Source organism: Danio rerio, chromosome 25 (assembly GCF_052040795.2).
Source record: "Danio rerio strain M-AB ecotype USA chromosome 25, GRCz13ab, whole genome shotgun sequence".
Classification (NCBI taxonomy): Eukaryota; Metazoa; Chordata; class Actinopteri; order Cypriniformes; family Danionidae; genus Danio; species Danio rerio.
In genome coordinates this window covers 8,043,362-8,057,500 of record NC_141045.1, presented here as the reverse complement: position 1 = coordinate 8,057,500, position 14,139 = coordinate 8,043,362, and the positions used below count along the sequence as shown (strand labels likewise).

The following is a 14,139-nucleotide window of genomic DNA, read 5'->3' as shown; positions in this document are numbered from 1 at the left end:
CAGAATTGCAAGATCAAACTTGAAACTGCAGGATTGTAAACTCAGAATTGCAAGATCTTAAACTTGGAATTACAATATCAAACATGGAAAGCAAGACTGTAAACCCTGAATTGCAAGATCAAACTCAAAATTGCAAAATTGTATATTTGGAATTGCAAGATCATAAACTCAGAATTCCAAGACTGTAAACTTAAAATTGCAAGATAATAAATTCGAAGTTGCAAGACTGTAAACCCAAAATTGCAAGATCCTAAACTCGAAATTAGAAGATTGTAAACTCGGAATTGCAAAACTGCAAAATTAAAACTATAATATTGTAAACTCAGAATTGCAAGATTGTAAACTTAGAATTATAAGATTGTAAACTCAGAACTGCAAGACTGTAAAATCAGATTTGCAAGGTCGTAAACTCGGAATTCCAAGATTGTAAACCCAGAATTGCAAAATTGTAAACTTGGCAATTGCATATATTAACTAGAATCACACACCTAAAAATTGGAATTGTGAGACATAAACTCAAAATTGTGACATAAATTTTGAAAAGCAAGGTATAAACTTGCAACAGCACAAGGCAAACTGAGAATTGTGAAATATAAACTCTTAATAAGTGAGATCGAAACTCAGAGTTCCAATATCAAGCCAGAATTAAAAGACGTAAACTCAGAATTCAATGTAAACTTAGAATTGCACAATTGCAAGATGCAAACCTGGAATTGCACTAGTTACAGTCAGAACTGCACAACACAAACTTGCATGCTTATGTCTCTCATATCAAAGTTCATATTTCACAATTTTGGATCAAGATGTTTTCCTCACAACTGAGTAGTCGCAATTACATTTTTTTTCTTTTAATATACTTTTACATCACATTGAGGAAACAGTTTTCCAGTGTATTACTTATCTATTCTTTATAATTACTTCCAAGCAATTTCTGAGTGCATATCGACTGAAATGAGTCCAATTTCTGAGTAAAATAGCACAAGATGACTTTAAACTCCTTTTGGCCTGTTTTTTTTGCACCAAGACTCTGTGTGTTAAAACTGAAAATCGATCGCTAATCTCATCCTCAATATGAAAGGATCAATATGCGTTACTGAGAGAGATGTACTGTACGCTGGCTATGGACCTGCCACCATGCCACAGCTCCAACAGCGAAGGCTTTCAACCCAAGAAACGGGCAGAAATAGTCAAGAGGAATTATGCAAATCACAAAATTACTGCCGAATGCAATTTGCACGCAACATTTCCCGAACTAGTGGGAAATATCACTCCACTACCATAATCCAAGTACATGATACAGCATTTTAAATTTTGAAAAGCGTGCTCAGCTGCACAAGCAACTCGGCATATGGTGGTAATAGCATTCAAAACAAGGCCAAAATGAAGATTTACATAATTAAAAATAAATTTATTACATTTAAATAATTTAATTAAAATAACTACAATGAAAAAAACTTATAAAATGTAAAAAATAAATAAATATTAAAATAAATTATACAAATTTTAAAAATCAGTCACCTAACCCTAAAATAAAAACAATAAATGTAAATAAATTTAAATTACTACATTTCTTTAAAATTTATTATTTAAACATAATAAGGCAGGTTTAGTGCTGAAATTATATTTTTTAAATAATAATTTGCCACTTTAACTCATATTAGGTTGATCCACACAATAAATGAACTCAACATGTGGTTATTATAACGCTCAAAACAAGATCATGGCAATAATTTACATAATTAAAATAAATTAATAGAACTTTATTAATTGAATTTAAATAACTACAATGAAAAAAAAATAATACAAATTTAATTTAAATAAATATTAAAGTAAATTATACTAATTAAAAAGAAATCAACAAAGTCACCTGACCCTAAACTAAAAGCAATACATTTTACTATATTTAAAATACAACAATTATTAAAATAAAAATATTATTTAAAATATTATTAAAATATATTTAAAAAATATAATTAAATATAAAATTATTAAAGTAAATGCTATAATTGTAAAAAATCTAGTCACCTAACCCTAAATAAAAACAATATTTAATATTATTTAATTTTAATTACGTTAAAAAAATTATTAAAATATAACATTAAAAAATGAGATTTTAAATACATAACAAGGTATGTTTTGTGCAGAAATTATACTTCTGAAATAATAAGTTGTGACTCGAACTCATGTTAGGATGATCCACACAGTAAACGAACTCGACATATGGTGGTTATAATGCTTAAAAAAAGATGATGGCAATAATTTACACAAATAAAATGAATTAATTAAATTTGTTATATATATATATGTATATATATATATATATATATATATATATATATATATATATATATATATATATATATAAATATAAATATATATATATATATATATATATATATATATATATATATATATATATATATATATATATATATATATATATGGTATACCATAGTTTATATATATATATATATATATATATATATATATATATATATATATATATATATATATATGTATATATGTATAATATATAACTAAAATGCAATAAAATTACATTACATTAAATAAAATAAAAGAATATTAAAATTAAGTTATGCAAATTTAAAACATTAACAGTCAACTAATCATAACACTAAATCTAAAATTAAAATCAATAAATGTAATTAAATTTAAAATACTACATTTATATACTATTATAAAATAACATTAATTTTATAAAAAAAAATTTAATTGTTTTTAAAAACATAAGGCAGAGTTTTGTGCTGAAATTACACTTTTGAAATTATAATTTGCCACTTATAACTTAATATAAAAATGTATAACTTAATATTAAAATAAAAATGTATAAAATCTAGTAAATATATTAAATACATTAATAAACATCGATATATGGTGGTAAGAATGCTCGAAACGAGACGAGGATGATGATTTACATAATTAAATTTTTTTTTAATAATTTAAAATTAAACAACTACAATGAAATAAATAAATCAATTAAATAAATGTTAAAGTAAATTATACAAATTTAAAACATTAACTGTCACCCAACCCTAAAATAAAAACAATATTTATTTAAAATTAAAATACTACATTTGTTAAAATATAATATTAAAAATTATGTTTTAAAAACATTTTGTGCTGAAATTATACTTTTAAAATAACAATTTGCCACTCATAATTTAATATAAAAATTATAAATATTTTTTTAAATAAAAATAAAATTAAATTAAATAATATATATATATATATATATATATATATATATATATATATATATATATATATATATATATATATATATATATATATATATATATATATAAATATTTAAATACATTTTACAAACTCAAAATCAACAGTGACTCAACCTTAACCTAACCTTAAATAAAAAGTATATATTCAATTTAAAATACTAGATTTATTCAAACATAACATTGAAAATGGCCTTTTAAAAACACAACAAAGCTGGTTTTGTTCTAAAATTATACATCAGAAATAATTATGTGCTGCTTAAACTCATGTTAGGTTGATCCACACAGCAAACGAAAACAAATATAGCCAAAGCAAACGATGCGCAGATGCTCTAAGAAGTGGATAATGATTGGTTTGGCACCATTAACACTAACTACGTGAAGTTTCCCTGAAGTCATCAAACTCCAGCACCATAAACTCTGCTGAGTTCACAAGAAAAGCGGAAAAATGAGATGCCAGAGTATCGGTGTGTGTATGTGTGTGTGTCAGAGAAGTGAAAGCTGTCTCGCATCCAGACTGATCAATCACTACTACAGAACTCTGGGAATCCGGACGTATCAAGATTCACTCAACTAACATTTCATAAATGAATTCGCTTCACAGTGGCAGACATGATTAGACAAGAGGAGGAGAAGACAGGGAATGTCTTGTACTTTAATAAATCATCATCATCATCTTGTTCAGTGTATTGTTTTTTTGTGTGTTTGGGTATCAAAAACTTAGGAAATTCTTACAAGATGTCAGCTGGCGGAAAAGACTTTGTAGAAAGTCATATGTTGCAATTTTTATTAGAATTTGTCCTTAATTTATCAGACTTTTGCATTCAGAAAAGTTGCTGTTCTTCGTATGTGGATTACTCAGTTAGCTTGATTTGGTTATTGACGATTTGACACGATGCAAGATCGTTTCGCTCTTTAAAACTGATCCGAGAGTTGTTGTCATGGCAACAGTTCTGGTAGCTCAAACCTGGTCGGGAGCAGGCTCAATTCATATAAACAGGATTAGATCGGGTCAGTTCAAGCAAAGATAATAAAGAAAGTATGTATCGAATTCTGAAATTTTTTTATAGTAGTTATATACACTTGGGAAAATAGTAAATATTTTATAACCATATATAAAGTTATAGTTATTAACAAAATAAATACGATTATATAAAAATATTATATTATATTATATATATATATATATATATATATATATATATATATATATATATATATATATATATATATATTGTATAAAAATATAATATATATATATTAATAAAACTTATGCTATTGCACCCCAGAAATAAAAGTACAAAGACTGCCACCTGGTGAACTTATTGATATCGCTTTAGTACAATTTGTGTATGATAATAGACATGCACAATATGTGACTTTTTAAAAAAAGCAATAATACATTTATGCAGTCATAAACATGTTTTGACAGATAATATGACGGTGATTTGATGCATCATAACAGTTGCAGACAGCTTTACCAAAATCAAAATGCTTTTGTAAACATCCAGTTACTCTTTATACCGATTAAAAAAACGGCTACAATAATACTACTATAATAAGGAAAATCTAACTGTAAAAACTAAATAAATTGCTCTCGACACATGAAAGGGCCAAGCATGGTGTAGATTTATTGCATATCATATTTAACAAACTATTTGCTAAAAATTTTATGCAATTTTGCTCACATGGATAATTAAATATTAATCAGATGATGTCATTATGCTGCTGTGCCATCAGCCAATCGTTGCATTGCTGATCATGATTTCGAGGATGGATAGATCTGTCCTTCACAACACACGCAGCGAACTCAGATCAGTTCATCCAGACATTTTAATCTGATTTGCGATCTTGTTTGAACCAAATTAGCCAGAGATCAGTTATCAAGATTAACAGATCCAGGATCTGCCAAATTATCTTAGATCATTTAAGCAAGGTACGAAGGACGAACCCCAGATGACAATGTTTACATTCGACCTGAACAACAATAATGGGTAAAAATGCTGTATTTTGCATCTTGGCTCATTAGTTGGCAATGTTAATTTGCTCTTGTTGGTTTTCAAGCCCTAAAACCTTACTGTCACATTAACGAATTGCAAACACACACAAACAAAACGTTTTAAGTTGTAAATTATGTTGTGTTTATATCTTAAAACTTTTTTTCAGGGGAATTGCTGGTTTTTGTTTTTATCTCTAATCCAAATTATTATTCTTTATATCTTCACCATATAACGTCACACATTTTTCTCAGAAAATATATTTATAAAGGTGCCGTTGACTTGAAATGTTCACCTGATGTTCATAGCAAACCAAAGAAATCCATATAGGCAAAGAAAAAACTAATCTAACTAATTTACAAATTAAGGGATGTGTAATAAAACGAAATGACACAGAAAAAAGAATAGAACACATGAAGAAAGGAAGGTGTAGAAATGCATGGAAAGCCCAGACAGCAGCCCTTCATCATTGTAAATGAATATTCGCTGCTTCAGTCCAACATCTACATCATTAGGAGGATGAAGATGAAAGTGCAAGACAATGATCCAGGACAAAGATCCAAAACACAGGCAATAAAACTCTCAAATGCATTCAGAGAAAGAAAATCAAGCTGTAGAATGGCCCAGCCAATCACCTGACTTGAATATAACATACAAATCAAAGCTCAGATTTGATAGACGAGACCAGCAGAACCATTAAGTCACACTAGAACAATGCATGTGACTTCATTCTCCATATGAGAGGTGTCTTCAAGCTGCCATCACCAAAAAAAAAAAAAGCCTTTTATATAAAGTAAATACATTTCAGTAGTTCAGCCTGATCTCACGAGTTAAGTATTTTACGTTTTGTCAGTTTAGTGGCTAATTCTTACAATTTCGATTGGGTATAATTAGATTGTACAAATTCATACGAACTAGAATTCCCGTGGGATTGCGTTGGTAGTTCAGGCCTTTCTCCTTGTGTCATTCCATTGTTATTACACATAACAAATAAACAAAACTTTTGTTTTGTTTTTATGTTTGTATTGTTCGGGTTTTTACCAAAATTTGGTTTAATTCCATGTCAACAGCTTCTTTAGAAATAATAATCCTCTGAAAAAAACACAATGTATTGAATATTTATTTAAAATTGTAAATTCAGCATTTTAAATACCAAATTTTTTGTTATCTTATAATTTTTGTTTCATAATTTTGACATTTTTGACACCAAGTTAATTTCTAAATTCTGTTAGGTCTTACTCAAAGTTTCTCAAAATTGCAAATTTAGTTTTTTTAAAAATTTGATTTATTTTCTTCAAACTGTATAGTTTTTGAATTTGAAGTTTCGATCTTAAAATGAACTTTTTTCAGAATCGATATCATAAATTTGATATCTTAAAATTCTAATTTTCTTTCTTTTAAATTGAGTTTTTCTCAAAACTAAAAATGTTTATTTAGCAATTTTGAGTTTATATTTTTACTCTTAATTATTCTAACTATTATATATATATATAAATTAATTTTAGATGTCAATTATATTTTGTTTTATATATATATATATATAAATATATATATATATATAAAATATATATATATATATATATATATATATATATATATATATATATATATAAATATATATATATATATAAATATATATATATATATATATATATAAATATATATATATATATATATATATATATATATATATATATATATATATATATATATATATAAAATATATATATATATATATATATATATATATATATATATATATATATATATATATATATATAAAACAAAATATAAGTCTGTATTTCAGTGGTCGCCACAGCGGAATGAACTGTCAACTATTCCAGCATATGTTTTACACAGCGGACCCCTTTTTAGCCACAAACCCAGTATTTGGAAACACCCGTACACACTAATTCACACGCACACTTATACACTACAGGCAATTTAGTTTATTCAATTCACCTGTACCGCATGTCTTTGGACTTTGGGGGAAACTGGAGCACCCGGAGGAAGCCTAGGCCAACACAGAGAGAACATGCAAACTCCACACAGAAATGCCAACTGGCCTAGCCGGAACTCGAACCAGCAACCTTCTTGCTGTGAGGCAACAGTGCTAACCACCATGCCACCCCCATCTAGTTCTTATTAAATCCATCTTGATTAAAGGACATTAACATACTGCCAAACAATTATACAAGAAAACAACAAATGAATAGAAATCCACTGACAGCAATCACATGACATCGGGCACAGAAATCAATCGTTGTTCATCAGGAAGATGATATTCCCCATGACGTGTGGTCAGTAGATCCTCATCTAAAATACTGTATGCCATGTTTCAAGCTTATCTGTGTCTTCAACGACAAATAGAACAAAAACGCAGGCAACCTAAACATCATCTCAGTCACACACGAATGTTTCTAAAATCCCCCCAGGACCTTTATTTCAGCTTCATAACTGGAGGGGAAGAGAAAGTGGAAGCTGCTCTTCTACCATGACGCCTAATCACATCTCTCCTTTATTAGTTTCCCGAGCGCACTGAGAGAAATTAAAGCTGAAGTGGCCGAATCTAATAAACATTGATGTTCATTACAGTCCTTTAGAGGCTTCTCTACCTGTCGTGCTCTCTCTCTTTCTCCGTTGCCAGTTTGTACACCCAAAACCCCTCCCTTCCTGCTCTTTAAATGATCCGCCTGTCCTGCACAAAACACAAGACGCAAAGAAACCGGCTGGCAAGCTAAATATAGTCGCTTTTGATGTCTGAAATATTAACGGATTTCTCCAGCAAACGTGCGTTTCGGGGAAAATCAGAATGCTTCATTTTGCTGCCAAACTGTGTGTGTGTGTGTAGCTTCTCGAGTAATAAAAACACCTCTTACCAGATTGTTTAACGCCTGTCCGATGTGTCAATGTGCGTCCGTATCCTATTATATCCAGAATGCTGATGCGGTCCGGGACTGGCAAAACACAGCCTTGAAGGAAGACGCATCCGTGATCCACCTGCTTCCAACACGCGTGAACACACAAGCAGAGTCTGACCACACCAACACACACACGCGCACACATACACTCGAGCAGAGGGCGTACCTACAGTCAGCCAGCGGAGAGAGAGAGAGAGAGAGAGAGAGAGAGCTAAAGGTAGAGCGAGGAAGCCGAGTGTTGGAAACAGAGAGAGAAAAAAGATGCACCAATCACATTTGTTCTCTTCATTGGCATCACAGTAGCTGTTTTCTGATGGAACAAACTGTCCCACGGGGAAGGAAATTACAAATGAGATCTCTGGAATATCTCAATTGTATCTCCTGCAATGCACTACGAGATTTTTAGGTGTGCTATTTTGGGTTATCCGCCGTTTTGTTCTTGATACTATAATGTTTCTTGGCCACCATTTGGGAGATGTACTTCATCATTTGTTTTCTGTGTGGATTTTCCTTAGAAGTTGGAATTACAAGATAATGCTGTATATAATGATTTATAGCTGTGTGTTTGGAGTAAAACATTGTTTTTGTTTTAATCTGTAAACCACTGATGACATTTCTTCCAAAATCTCAAATTAAAATGTTGTAATTTATTACTATCCTTCCAAACCTCCAATTAAAATGTTGTCATATATGACATTTCTTCCAATTTTTTTTATTAAAATGATGTCATTTATGATATTTCATCCAAATTTCATACTAAAAATGACATTTTTCAAATATCTAATTAATAATTTTGTCATTTACAAAATTTCTTCCAAATTTCATATTAAAAATTTAATTTCTTCCAAATTTCATATTAAAAATTTAATTTCTTCCGAATTTCATATTAAAGGGCCATGACACCCCCCACTTTTTGTTCAGGTCTACCTCACAATTTTTTCAAAAGATGCATCATAATTGGTGTGGAGCTCCGCGAGCAAACAGCAGGAGTGGGCATGGCCAGCAGGGGAGAAGGAGAGGAGCGAACAAGTTGTCAGTCAGCTCCCAAAATGAGACACAAACCATGAGGAGACGCATGAGTTTATAGTTTACAAAGTTAAAACAGTAATTTAATGCCAAAAGACAACGTCCGCCATCCCCCAATTCTCATACTCTCCCAACAAAAATGCTTGCTGCACTCAAACAGCTTTGCTGTATCGGCCCTGACAGCATCGCGGGGAAAAACATGCAACAAACCTTGTGGATCATGGAAACAAACACAAACGACCCTTCATGAACAGCTAAATACTGTGTGCCGTGGGTCTGTGTCTCACAGCTTGGCACTGGCAGGTCTGTCTTGCCTTCGGAAAGCACGTGCAGTCATGAATAATTAAGAAGCCGGCTCTGCTCATAGGATAAGAAAACTCCGCTATGAATAATAATGAGAAACCGACGCGTCATCTTTGCACTTGCAGTTTTGAGCTACGTCACCGATTTTGATCCCGCCCAAAAATCATTTTAAACCCGGAAGATGAAATTAGCTGACAAAAGCGCAAAATTTTCCAGTTTTCCCACACAATTACAGCTGGCAGGTGCTAACATTGTCTTATCTGATGCTCAACACACACAAATCTGGTAAAATCTAAAAAAAAAAAGGTTTCGTGAAACTTTAAAAAGGACATTTCTTCCAAATTTTTATAATAAAAATGTTGTCATTTATGACAATTTTATCAAAGTTTTATTTTAAAAAGGGCATTTCTTCCAAATTTCATATTAAAAAGGAAATTTCTGCAAATATTCATTTTAAAAATGTTGTCATTTATGACATTTCTTCCAAATTTCATACTAAAAATAACATTTCTTCCAAATTTCATATAAAAAATGTTGTCATTTATGAAATTTCATCCAAATTCTATATTAAAAATGACATTTCTTACAATTTTCATATTAAAATTTTTGTCATTTATTATATTTCTTCCAAATGTCATACTAAAAATGACATTTCTTCCAAAAATCTAGTTAAAAATGTTGTTATTTACAAAATTTCATCCAAATTTTATATAAAAAATTACATTTCTTCCAAATTTTTATATTAAAAATGTTGTAATTTACAAATTGTTTACCAAATTTCATACTAAATTACATTCAATCTTCCAAATACCAAATTAAAATGTTATAATTATTGACTTTTCTTCCAAATTTCATACTAAAACTGACATTTATTTCAAATATAAAATTAAAAGTGTTGAGGAGCCTGAGGAGCAAATCAGTGCAGTTTTATGTTAGTATTTATCCTGTTATTATAAGATGTTTGAATAAGACCATATTTTAAATACTATTTATAGCTAGTATGTAATAATAAATGCATAAATAATTAAACTAGCACAAATTATTAATATTATAACTACTATAACAACTGTACAACAGTTATTTAAGTATTTACTTATTTCCTTTCTGTGATTTTTTAAAATTGGGTTATTTTTTATATGTAAATATATTTTTATATGTGTATGAAATATAAAAAGATTATTTATCATGTTTTTAGAGCGTTTTTGATGTTCCTGCTTGGTCTGATGCAACATAATTCCATTCTGCATAACAATCTATTGTAATGTTTTGAATGCCAAAAATAAAGGAAACTGAACTGACAAATACATGTACCGCTACAGCCCTAGTGCTTTACTATATGCTATGTGCAGCACCATGAGAGCTGATCAGTCTGCGCAGCTGCGAGCCACAAAGAGCAATGGGCTGGATGCAGCCAGCCTGTTGAGAACCTGACTATAGATTATAAAAGATACTTAGATCACTAACCAAATTACAATGGTGTACTGAGACAGTCATTGAGATGGTTTAGGTGCTAATATTACAGTACTACTAAGTATTCATTTTAACATTAATAATCAACTTTTACAGTATGGCATACTGCAAGGATCTGTCTTAGGCCCTCTGCTATTTTCAGTTTTTATTAAAGCATAGCATTAAAGAGTTCAATTGAGTGCTAAAAATGTGACAATTAGCTGGCAGTTAACGCTCGGCAACTCTCACATGGTCGCCCACTGAAGCTAAGCAGGGATGTACCCGGCCAGTACCTTGCAAGTTTATAATAGTTTTGGGTTTTTCATTAGTTTTAGTTTCTATTTCGTTTTGACTTTTTGTTTTCAAATTCAGTTAGTTTTAAATAGTTTTTAGAGGCAGATTTACTAGCTTTTATTAATTTCTATATTTTGAAATGACTTAGTTTTAGTTTAGTTTTGATTCGTTTCAGTAATAGTTTTAGTTTTTTTCTAAAATAAGGATATTTTTAGGTGCAAGATTCAAAATCAACAGAATAAATATTGTATACTAAAAACTCAGTCATACATTTTTTGAAACCTGGGTTTAGAGGATACATGAACACTATCGTCTACCAATACCATACCCATCCTTAAATTCAAATACAACAGCCAACAAGATAGCAGCCTTAAGTACAGTATGTGTGCAAGGCTACTCTTGAGGTGAGACACAGTAGTGGTGGAGTTCAGATATTTAATGCGGATATTAGGACTCAACATACTAAAATTATGTAGTCAGCAAGTTTTGCAACCCAAGTGAAGCATGATTCACTTATTTAAATTCCATTATGATTTTTTGTTATGAAATAAACTTACGTTTTTCACCAGATCCTCTCATTTAAGCCCTCAGTTTACCCACAGTGCTGTTGTTCAAGTTTAGTTCACTCATATCAGCCTGTTGTGTACTGTTTGTGTTTAGTTCACTGAATCACGCATGCGCAGTATTATTGGTTAACTGCTTCTAAAATTTGATCTCAGTGTAACGTTACTGTTTTAATAACTGAATGAGAGTATATATTAGATTATTTCAAGTCAGAGGGGGGTATTAGGCATGTTAAAAAGCAAATAGTTTGTGGATAAGTGCTTACAGGAGATGCGAATTGTTTTAAATGATTCAGTTCATTTGGTGAACTCGTTCAACCGGTTCGCTTAAAAGATCCAGTTAAAAGTATTCGTTCACGATCGCGATACAGAAAAAAAAAAATGATTGGGCACAAATGTGTTAAAGTGCTAGTTTTAAGTCTCTGCACCTAATGTTGTCACTGTGCTGCTGTCAAGTTCACTCGTTTTTGTCGCGGGACCAACAGCGAGGGTGACTGGAGGAGACCCGGCTCGATCTGGCCAATGGCAGCAGGATTACAGACTCTGAGGTGCGAAAGGGTCAAACAACTGCAGCGCGAATTAGATTTACTTGCAGTAAGATTATGTATTAAATACATTTACAAATACGAAAACGAAAGAGGTTTTTGCTATAATTTTAGTTAGTTTCCGTTAGTTTTGTATGGACACAATACAGTTTCAGTTAGTTCTAGTTTTTAAAAAACTTGTTTTTCTTTTTATTTTAAGTTAACGACAATTATTTTACATTTTAGTTTTTGTTTCGTTTGTTTTTGTTAACTATGATAACCTTGATGGGAGACCACATGGGAAAACTTTGTTGCTGGTGTTAGTGAAACCAACAGGGGTCGCTCAACCTATGGTCTGTGTGTCCAGTAAAGTGCTGTGGTATACACCCCAGTAAAGTGAAGGGGACTCTACACTGCTCAGTGAGGACTTTCTTTCGGATTAGACGATAAACCAAAGTCCTGACTCTCTGTGGTCGTTAAAAATCCCAGAATGTCTTTGGAAAAAGAGTAGGGGTTTAACCCCAGCACCCTTTGTCCATCATGGCCTCCTAACCATACCCATATCACAATTGGCTTCATCACTCTGTCTTATTTGAGTGTCCAGAAAAAAGCTATATAAAATTTAAGGAATTATTATGATTATTATTATTAAAAAAACTTTTATTTATTTATTTTTTTTTTTTACATTTGATTAATTTCACACATCTGCACTGAAGAAAAAAACTATTTTCATTCTCTGGCAAATTTATCATGTTTCCTAGATGTCTTTATGGATGAAAACAAGACAAAATGACATTACATTTTGACGTAAATGACAGTGATGGATCCTTAATGTTCCTGTGCAATATCGACAGCACAAGCCTGATAGAGCAAGAATGAGGGACAATGTCTATGATGCTGTGGAGTAAAAAGAAACCATAGAATGAGAGGGGGGAAATAGAGAAAGAGACAGAGACGGGATTGTGGAGAAGAAGAGAGAGGAAGAGGATACTGTAGAACAGAAAGCTCCGGATCAAAGCCCAGGATCAGTGTGACTTTAGAAAGTTTCTGCACTGGAGATAAAAGCCTCCAGGAGAATCTTCAGATATCCGCGTTCGGCACAGCCAACAAAGGCTGTTGTTTGTTTTGCTCCGATTCTTTGTCTTGGGCTGAAGCTGATCATGGATTGAACTGGATTGACCTTTTATGTAAATTGACCCTTCACTAAGCTCCATTTTAAAAACATTACTGACCAGTCCTACATTCACTCTGTACGCAGTTCTCACACAATAAATCGGAGTGTGAAAGTGTGCACTAAATTGAAATTTTGATAACAGTGCAGATAATATTTCAATACATTTACAGAATTGATGCATTAAATCAATGAAAAGTGTAATTAATTATATTACAAAAGATTCATATTTCAAATAAGCACCACTCTATTGAATTTTGTACTTATGACAAAATTGTATGTATTTTTGTATTTATTGAGTTCATTGCAATTATTTTCTACAACTGATGAAAAAATAAAAATGTACTGCAGTGTCATAATTAATTCCATATTTATTTCTTGAATAATTATTTATTCATTTGTTTATTTATTTAACTACTTTATTAGACCGTTTTACAGATTTGGGGGAAATTTAAAAAACTTTTGAGTTTATTGCATCACTGTAATGCAAGTGCAGCCATACTTTTACATTTTACCTTATGCTTTAACTTTTGCAGCCAAAACCTTTACCTTGACAAATGTCTTCATGTCTTTAGTTTTTACTGGGGCAAACTGGATTATTTCGGGAATGAATTGGTGTTGATCATAACATACTTTT

The 14,139-nt window shown here is 30.8% G+C and overlaps 1 protein-coding gene across 3 annotated transcripts in view; it reads right to left on the bottom strand.

The window, feature by feature from the left end:
- The window catches only part of lingo1a (leucine rich repeat and Ig domain containing 1a), a 187,638-nt gene extending 179,351 nt beyond the window's left edge, over positions 1 to 8,287 (bottom strand). For all 3 annotated transcript variants that reach the window (XR_015525986.1, XR_015525987.1, XM_087311526.1), the window contains exon 1: positions 8,131 to 8,287. The gene's annotated coding sequence lies outside the window, so the exon portion shown is untranslated. The remainder of the gene's footprint in view (positions 1 to 8,130) is intronic.
- Positions 8,288 to 14,139: the final 5,852 nt, after the last annotated feature.